This window comes from Furipterus horrens, unplaced genomic scaffold (genome assembly GCF_987537825.1).
Source record: "Furipterus horrens unplaced genomic scaffold, mFurHor1.1.pri manual_scaffold_1, whole genome shotgun sequence".
Lineage (NCBI taxonomy): Eukaryota > Metazoa > Chordata > Mammalia > Chiroptera > Furipteridae > Furipterus > Furipterus horrens.
Window position 1 is genome coordinate 178,242,556 of NW_028327171.1, and position 10,315 is coordinate 178,252,870.

General features: G+C 35.9%; 1 pseudogene; it reads right to left on the minus strand.

Moving 5' to 3' along the window:
• Positions 1-383: 383 nt before the first annotated feature.
• Positions 384-2,423, minus strand: LOC150022354 (60 kDa heat shock protein, mitochondrial pseudogene; annotated as a pseudogene).
• Between the last annotated feature and the right edge of the window lie 7,892 nt (positions 2,424-10,315).

The window sequence follows — 10,315 nt, forward strand, 5'->3', positions numbered from 1 at the left end:
TCATTCATATTTCCCATTTTGTCACACAGTTTATTCAAAACAATTTAATCATGGTCAAGATTCAATAAAATTTTTACTACTTTATTAATAACATTCTTAAGAGAAAACAACATTTTAAATATTGTTATGGTGTGGTGACAAATGTGATATTGTTTTTTTGTTTGTTTGTTTGTTTAACTTTAAACAAATTTTTATTACACAAAGGTCACATAATTGGATATTTCTCTGCTCTGTACACAATTATCCTTACTCTCCACAGAAAGGCTGAACTTCTCATCAAGTGATGGCAAGCACTAAAATCCTGATTTTAACAGAATAGTAGTAAAAATACCTCAGTGATTTAAGTTGAAAGCAGTATATTGGTACATGGCTCTTGCACTCAGTTATCAGGAATGTACAAATGTATTTTTATTCAAAAATACAAAATAAATTATCTGTAGGCATGGACAATGACAGCAGTAAACCATTTTATGTTTGTCAACTGAAACCAGTAACTGATGGTTATAGTGATTTTCTTAAACACCAGCCAGCCTTTTCTTCAGTCATGTCCTTCAACTGACTTCTCTGAAGTTCTCGGTAAGGAGCACCACCTTGAGCTTCCTCTGACAGTTCTCACTAATGATGGTAAAGCACTGTTCCAGGATTAGAACATACCAACTCCCATACCACCTCCCATTCCACCCATCCCAGCCACCCCAGGGTCTTTCTCTTCTTTAGGAATTTCTGTGACTACAACTTCTGCTGTTGTTAACGGAGAGGCCACTCCAGCAGCATCCAATAATGCAGTTCTTACAACCTTAGTTGGATCAATGATTCCTTTTTCTACCATGTTCACAAAATCTCCAAGCATAGCATCATAACCAACTTCTGAGGAACTTTGCATAATTTTCTCAACTATCAACGATCCCTCAACACCTGCATTCTTAGCAATGGTCACTGCAGGAATTCTGAGTGCTTTTTAAATAATTTCTATACCAACTTTTGATCTTCATTAGCAGGACTTAATGAGTCCAAAGCTGGAATGAACCGATGCAGGGCACAGCCCCCTCCCAGAACAATGCCTTCCTCAACAGCAGCTCGTGTAGCATTGAGGGCATCTGTTACTCTTTCTTTTCATTCACTTCAACATCACTTGTCCCACCAACCTTCAGCACAGCTACTCCATCTGAGAGTTTTGCTAGACGTTCATTTAGTTTTTCCTTTTCATATTCACTAGTTGCGATATCTAACTGCTCGATGATTTCTTGAATACGTTTTTCAATTTGAGCTTTGTCACCTTTCCTTTCAAGAGCATGGCATCATCTTTGGTCACAATGACCTCTCCAACTTTTCCTAAGTCATGAGGCTGAACATCTTCAAGATTTAGAGTCAATCCTTCTTCTCCAAACACTGCACCACCAGTAACAATAGCCATGTCTTTAAGCTGCTTCTTTCTATTGTCACCAAAACCTGGAGCTTTGACAGCTACAACCTGAAGACCAACTTTTAGCCTATTCAAAACAAGTGTACTTAGAGCTTCTCCATCAACATCTTAAGCAATTATGACCAAGGGCTTGCGGTGAGAATTGGCAATTTCAAGAGCAGGTACAATGGACTGAACACTAGAAATTTTCTTTTCGCTTAATAGAACATAGGCATCTTGGAATTCACATTTCTGACCTTTTGCTGTATTAATAAAGTATGGAGAAATATCACCCCGGTCAAACTTCATGCCTTCAATAATTTCTAATTCATCATTCAGTGTTTTTCCATCCTTTACTGTGATGACGCCCTATCTTCCAACCTTTTTCATTGCATCAGAAATTATGTTGCCAATTTCTTTGTCTCCATTTGCAGAAATCGTAGCAACCTGAGCTCTTTCTTCAGGGGTTGTCACAGGTTTAGACTGCTTCTTAAGTTCAGAAATTACAGCATCAACAGCTAACATCACACCTCTCCTGATTTCCACTGGATTAGCGCCTTTACTAACCTTCTCAAAGCCTTCCTTGGCAATAGAGCGCGCCAGGACAGTAGCGGTGGTGGTGCCATCACCAGCCTCTTCGTTTGTATTATTGGCAACATCCTGAACAAGTTTAGCGCCAATATTTTTATATTTATCTTTTAAGTCAATGGACTTTGCAACAGTCACACCATCTTTTGTTACTTTGGGACTTCCCCAGCTCTGTTCAATAATTACTGTTCTTCCTTTTGGCCCCATAGTAACGGCGACAGCATCGGCTAAAAGGTCTACACCTTGAAGCATTAAGGCTCGGGCATCTGCACCAAATTTTACATCTTTGTCCTAAGCCCGAGTGAGATGAGGAGCCAGTGCCTTGGACACTGGCCGAATCTGTCGAAGGACTTTGTGTAATGGAAGCATTTCTGCGAGGCAGCGGTGGGGCGTGAGAGCGGCGAGGTAGGCTGTCGGCGGCGAGTAAGGGACAGAGTGCCCAAATGTGATATTGTTAATGATTGAAATGTATAGAACTTTCACCTAGCTAAATTTATGGTCTGTCTAGTTGCTGAATTTATCAGCAAATTGGAGCCAGTTTATAGAACTGTACCCATGATAAAAGTTGGCGCAGTGGTCCAAGCAGAGAACCCATGGAAAAAGATAAATCAATAATCAAATAAAATACTTGAAAACATTATCAACACGAAGAGAATTAGTCAAAGAAAAATAATATTCAAAAATTTCTCACTAATTATAGATAGAAAAGTGATTTTGGAAAACTTTGCAAACAGAACCTGAGAGATTATGTTACTAGGTGGTAGCAATTCACTTATCAAGCAGAGAAGGTAGGTCCTTGCATTCCTTCCAGGCTTCAGATGCAAAGTAGATGAGTGGAAACAAAGGGATTTAAAATGTTGAGGATGCTAGTAAGAACTTGTTTATAGTGTCACACAATCGAATTTAGGCAACATAGGGAATTAAATAAGACAGTAAGAAGATGGGTGGCTAGAGTTATAGGAGGAGGTTAGGTGAGAGAAAAGGTTTATTAACTTTTATCAATACATTAAAAAATGCATTAATGAGAGTGGATAAATGAAGTAACATGAAGCCATATTCTAATCATAGTATAATCAGAGTAGTGATGATTATTAAGCATGACTAATGGGCATACAGTTACAATACTAGAAGGAGAAATTCATCCAAAATGAGAGAAAAATGTGGTTCACCTACTGAATAGGTCACTTACATGAATGTTGCTCTTTTCCAGAAAGAAAGCCCTATTTCAATTAGAGAGAAAAGCTATCAATCTGGTTCCAAGAGTATTTATTGACGAAAGAAAATATGGGTATGGCGGGGGGGGGTGGATAGGAGGAAAGCAGATGGTATCAACAAAGAACATTAAAAAAAATAGTAGAACCAAACATAGATATAAAATTAGGAAGAATTTTTGTATAATAGAGAAATATGAAGAGTTTGAAAACCTTAGTGGGAATCAGACATTCTCAGTGTCCTTAAGTGGTGAAACAAGGCATGTGCAAGTGCCGATTCTATGATCTAAAGTTGGCAGTATATGGTTATTGAACAAGATATGTATGAAAGTATTTCTAAAAAAAAAAGTACCTTTTCCTTCGGGAAACCAGGCTCCTTATAGAAAAAGATAATTTGTTTTGTGAAAAAATTCGAAAGGAGAATAGGGGTGTTGATTTATAGAGGACACAAGCAATGGAATGTTAGCAATGGGATGAAAAGGGGAATGGGAGAAATATAATGTCACATATAAAATTATGTGGTAATATCGATTGGGATTAGTTTGAGGAATTTGCATTTTAAATGGTGGCCAAAACTAACAAGGATGTGCATAGTGATGGCTCTACCTAGTTCCAAAATTGTGAACACATGTATGCAAGGCCCAAGAAGGTCAGCGATCAGGTGATACTTGTGTGTTCCAACTCCATGATTGATGAGAAATTTTTGGACACCTTTAAATTAAACAGAATTGTAGCGTGAGATGATGAGGAGACATCTGCTCTTAAATAAATCATTTTTCTAGGTGTTTTTCAAGATGAAATATAATACTTCTAAAGAAACTCACTGCCTAGAGAATTAGTAATGTTAAGTTCCCAAGTGGTGATTAATTCATGACCACGAATCATTCAGTTGCACTCTTGGTTCTGATATTCCATCTCTTGTTTTCTCATTTGTAGGGCTGTTAGATGTAACTCTATCTGAGTTGGAAATGCCACTACAAAGATATCTCAAAAGTGAGCTAAAAACATTAGCAGATATCTTGTATAATTTATCAACTAGTGATTATTTAGTATGAACTACCTACTCATTTAAAAATGGGTATAAAAATAGAGTACTAGAAGAAATGTATCCAAAATGAAAATGAGACAAAACCCTTGTTTCAAGGACTAAAAAATAAGATACTATTTTTAATTGCCTGTATACAATAGAAGTTTCCATGAAGTTAAAATAAAAATGAAATTAAGTCTTTGGTAAAATTGAGAAATTGATTCAAAATACTATTTTTATAACATCACTCTGTTAACCAAAGGATTATTAATTAAATATTTTCATATAAATTTCAGAAACTCGATATCAGTATCTAACAGTTTGATTTTAACGTCAGTGCCTTCAGTGCTAAATGCCTTATCCCCTTGCTTATAAAACATGAATCATATAAATATTTGTAGATAGCTTGATCTGTTTACAAAATAACTGTATTTTTTACAATAGCATACACAAAGTTTTAGAGTATTTTCCTCCACATTTTATGAAGTTTTTATCTCTGCACTTCAAATCACTGCCTATTGATAAATTAATAGGTTATAATAATGATTGAAATATATTTTGGTAAAAAAACACTCAGGGAGTTCATATCTTTATTAGTTACAAAATTACATTATTTCTAAAGAAAATTCGGTAACACTAAATTTACTGATTAGTTTTTATAAGTTGAAGAGGGATGGAATTAATTTCTTGTTGCACTGCCCCTTTTTATTTGAAACTCATATAATCACTGTCCAAAGAGTAGAAAACTAAGTTCTTATCATTAGGAAAATGGTTTCCATAACCATAATATAAATCAATATGGATAACATATTTATAATATACATAGTTTGACAGAATAATTCAGGACTTGATTTATGTATAGAAATTAGAGTACTATAAAAAGTAAAGACATAAATACATTTTAAAAGCCAACATTTATTAGTATACACTCCATTTACTTCTTTGTAATATGTCAGTTTCATAACATGACATTTGACTCCTAGAGGGATGACACTTGGTATGAATTTAATGTGTTTTCTCAACAGTCACAGACAATTTAACATTCTCAGAATTTATTGTTTTTACTGTGACCATTTAAGATCAAAATTCCCCACAGGAATTTTTATCTGCTACATTAGGATATATAAGTACATTTTTTAAACAAAAGGGATTGTAATAATGATGTCTGAATTTCATTTTGATTGTGACAGATGTTGTAGAGACAAAAGAAGAATTCTAAATTACTTTTTGTTATTTTCATTATAATTTCATCTATCATGTTATTTGAAGTGCCTGTAGTGCAGATATGTAAAGATACAACAAACACATATTCATTGCAAATGTATACACAACTTATTGTTGTATTTATCTTCCTAAAGCCTACCTTAACCTCTGCTGGTTGGATTGATCTTCCTCATTGGTAAAACAAAACAGTAAAATGGTAAACATACATTTACATTTTGGAATCAACAATCAAACATAAACTTTTAGTTACTAATCAATATGAACTTATTCAATGCAATGTGAACCTTTCATTATCTGTTTTTTACTCAAAGAGTTCTCCATGATTTTGTGCAAAACCATTTGTCTTTTCCACTTTTCTTAAGTCTTATATTACAAGTTTTGACACTCCCCAAACAAAGTATGCTACAAATTTGGTTCATTGGGAAATTTTTATCTTTCTTTCATCAGAGGGGCCTTTAGTATCATAACATTACAGATTTTGATGAAGTACAGAAACAGTCTATTCAAACATTTAAAGTTCTCAGCAAGTCCCTGATGATTGTAGCTCAATTGATTTGGCATGGTTCTGCAAAGCAAAAGATCACCATTCAGTTCCCGGTCAGGGCACATGCCTGGGTTGCAGGTTCGATCCCCGGTCGGGGCACATACAAGAGGCAATCGATCAATGTTTCTCTCTCACATCGAAGTTTCTTTCCCTCTTTCTCCCTCTCTTCCCCTCTCTCAATAAATAAATAAATAAATAAATAAATATACAAAAATAAAATAAAATTCTCAGCAGAGTTGTAAGTACTTCAGTCAGCTTTAAAAACAGGTATTTCCAGGTGTTTTAAGCCATAAGGAAAAATCTGAGATAAATCTCAAAAAAAAACCTGAATTTTTTATTCTGCTTTCTCTAATACTGTTTTTACCTTTTTCTGGTTTCTGTGGAAGTCACTGTTCATATAATAATTCAATCTTGCAAACACAAGAGAGAGAAATGGTAGAAAAAAATAGTTTAAACTTGTTAACCTAAAAATAAAAAGCCAAAGTAGAGGCAATAAGTGTTTATTTGAGATCCAAGAATTGCAATCTAGTGGCACAGATCCAGACAGAAACCCAAGTTACATCCAGTTGTGTCCTATTTCAGGGTAAAGGCAGGGGATTTTATGAGAAAAAGGATGAAAAATAATTACATGAATAGAAGAAAGGAATTTCCATTAGCGCTAGCAAGTCAACTTACTATTTAGCTATCTGACTGGTTATTGGTTCTAAAGAATGTCCATAATTATCAGTCCTTGAAGTCAAGGTGTCTGCTTTTTTGTTAGTTTTACAAATAATTGTTTGGAAGACAATGTTGGGTTTTGTTACTGTCAGTGTTAAGCTAGATATTGATAAAGGAAAGATAGCAAAAGGAACTAGATAGTGAGTTTAATAAAATAAGGAACATAGGTCTGCTAGCTCAGCCAGGAAATTACAAGTTCACATTCCAGAGGACCACAGAATTGTGTTATACCAACAGGATTTTAACACTTCTCCTTATCTTCTTCTGTTGCCAGGGGAAGGCAGGTACTTATACAATAAAAGTCAAAATGGTGGAAGGGGAGGTACTTGACCAAAGAGGCCTGTCAATCTAGTCTGGGGAAGAAGGAGATTGCTTGAGAGGTGGGCCCATCTGCTGTCAAAGGAAGCCTAAGAATTTGATTGGTTCTTTTGAAAGGGCACCTGGTTCTTCCCAAACCCAATTTCCTAGATATAATCCCAGGGGAACAAAGAAGCCCTCTCTCTCTCCCACCCAGTAACACACTCACCCTTGCATTCATGTGCTCTCTCACCTGGTATCACGCAACCAGTGGGTCTAGCAGCTACCAGGTCCACAGCAGGCCACGTGGGCTCCAAAGGGAGCAGTGGACTGCAGCTGGAAACACATGCTAAGTTAACCAGATCCTAGAATGGACTGTACTTTAATATGGAGCAGAAAGTCTAGATGTTGGTTTTTGTCTTGGTATTGCTGAGGACACAGTTGGACTTCTTCCGTGTTAGAGCACAGTGATATGGGACATTGGAAACCCAGGGGGCAGCTTCTATTTCCACACAAATAAACCATCTTACCACCCTGCAATTTCCATGTGTGGGTCCCTGGAAGGTTTTCCTTGTGATCACATGGAAGAGCCTAGTTCATATCAACAACAGTTTTGCCCAATCCAAAGCTTATTTTGCTCACTTCAAATGTTCCACATTTTCAAGGAGTAAGATGTGTATGAAACTTCATCTCAAATGGATGTTCTTGCTCCTTTTAAAAATGGCTCCACTTATGTCAACTTTTCACAAAATAAAAGTGCAGTAATGTTTCAGTTTATATGTAATGTATGCTGGTTATTAATTAAAACTATTTGGCTTGCAAACATTATTTTTCTAGACCATGAATGTTTTGTGATACAGTCTCATTCTATCAATAACCAGTGTTGTGGCTGGACCAGCCCTTGTGGTTCTTATTATAATTGCAAGATACCTTTTAGCAATAAAAATCAGGAACTTCAGGAAAAAAAGTTATAACTCCTAGGTCTTGCAAAGCACATGGCACACCTGGAACCACACATGAGGTCAAGGGTTGGGGGATAAAAGGTGTCAGGGAAGTGCATGAGCAGGACCCTGAACCTGGGATTCTACTTGTATTGGGATCAAGAGCAGGGCCTAGGCTTTCCTGGGGTCAGTCTTTGTTAATAAAATCAAAACATAAAAGTTGCCATTTAAAGCATAGAAAGAGACAAAACAGTTAGTCCAAATGATCAGTTAGGAAATCAATATCTTTAAAACAAAGGAGTTTGTGGGTATGGAGGGGTTGGGGGACAGGGTATAGCTTAAGTGTTTTATAACTTAACTATTTATCGAGTTCTGTGGCTGGCAATGTGTTTATTGTAGATAGCCCTCCCTGAAGTGGTTGCCTCTTTGAAGTGGATGTCGTGGCAATAAAAGTTTAATTCAGGCACTTGCATTCCAAAACAAAAAGGAAATAAACAAAACTGTCAGAGCTTACACTAGAATGTAGTTTTAAGTAAAATACTACTAATAGCAAATATATCAATTTGAATACAGTGTAGTTTTCATATTTAACCCATTCCTAAATATGAGTATGCTTTTTATTGCAGGTAAAATAAACATTAATCCAAATGACACAACCCACAGATTTCCAAAGGACCACCGAGACAACGTCCCCCCTCTTCTTTTCCAGCTTATTTTGAGTGAAGGTCTGAAATGTATTTGAGATCTCCATAACTGAAGACCATTAAGCTCACATATGAAACCAAACAAAGTTAGATTTATAAGCTTGCTATAGGAAGAGGGCATACCTAAGTGTGGAACTGAGATAGTCTTGTTTGCTGGGTGACTTAAGGGAGGTAAGGAAGTGGGAGTCTGTTTTGAATTTGATTTTATTAGGAAATAAGCATGTCTTTACAGTTTCTCTTAACAGAAGCATGCTCCTGTTAGAAACTATGAGCTCTAATCTGGCAGAGTATAAAACTGCATAGATAACAAGCATACATTCCACATACTGGTGATTGGAAGTGATAGTTAGAGGTTCCATTCCATTTCTATTCTTTGATTAAAAAACCTGTGCATTCTCACTATAGGATGCATAGCACCATATGTACCAATCACAGGTTTAGTATATATACCAGATTCTGGAAGACATCACCCCACAGGCTGTCATTCTGAGTTCACAGTTTAGCAGAGGCCCTACAGTAATACTGCTGAGTTAGCTGCATCTAGGTGATGCAACATATGCAAACAAAAGAAGATCTTTTGCTTATGTGTCTATTGCGGCCCCATCTTCGCAATGAAGTCAGAGATCTCACTGAAGGATATTATTCTGCTTCACCATGTAATCTTTAATCCTTAAAACCAGGGTGCTGGCAGAGACACTCCAGGGAGGAAAAACAAAACTATTTCTGAGGTAGGTGTCAATTCCAGCAAGAAAAAGTTGTAGTCTCCACCAAAGTAGAAAGAGATCAAATGTAATTAAACTGCCAGAAATAGCTAGCTAGTTGAGAAATGGTGCTGTATCGAAAATTCTGTGTCAGGCTCTGTTAAAGGCACACTGAGTATTAGCAATAGCTACACTGACTTTGATGAAAGAGATTTCATGATGTCCATTCTGGTTAGCTATTGTTCTGTAACTAGACACACAAAAACTAGCATTTTAAAATAACAATCATTTTATTATCAATTACAGTTTCTTTAGGTGAACAATTTCGAAAAGTTTTTACTGGACTATTGTGTCTCATGTACTCATGTCACTGCAGACAGATTGTGACTCAAACTGGGACAGTAGAGGATGGACCAGCTGGGGACTAGCCAAGCATCTCTCTCTCATTATATAGATGTAGGACTCCTTCTCATTGGGCTGTATTGAACTTCCTCACAGTATGACTGGCTCTGAGAAATTAGACTTCTTATTTGGTGGCAGGAGGAACAAAAACAAGAACTCCAGTGAAATTACATTGTTATTTATGAACCAGCCTGGAAAATCACATGTTTTATTTGCTACCTTCTCTTTCCTGGTTGAAAACATTACAAAATTCTACAGTTTCAAATGTAGTGTATTCAATGAGAATAATGTCTAAAATACCAATGTAGAAGAGGAAAAGTTAAGGTTATGGATTGAAAGTATTAGATGATGGCTTTATATCTATACCTACCTATCCATCTATACATATATGAATATATATATATATGTATTTTACATATACATATGTAAGGTTTATTAAACTATAGAAAAGCAAATGCACTAATAAATAGATATAATAGGAGAAATTTTATTAGTATTCATCTTCTATTTACCTCTCCTTCCCCCAAAGCATAGAAAAACAAACATATTGTTTTTAA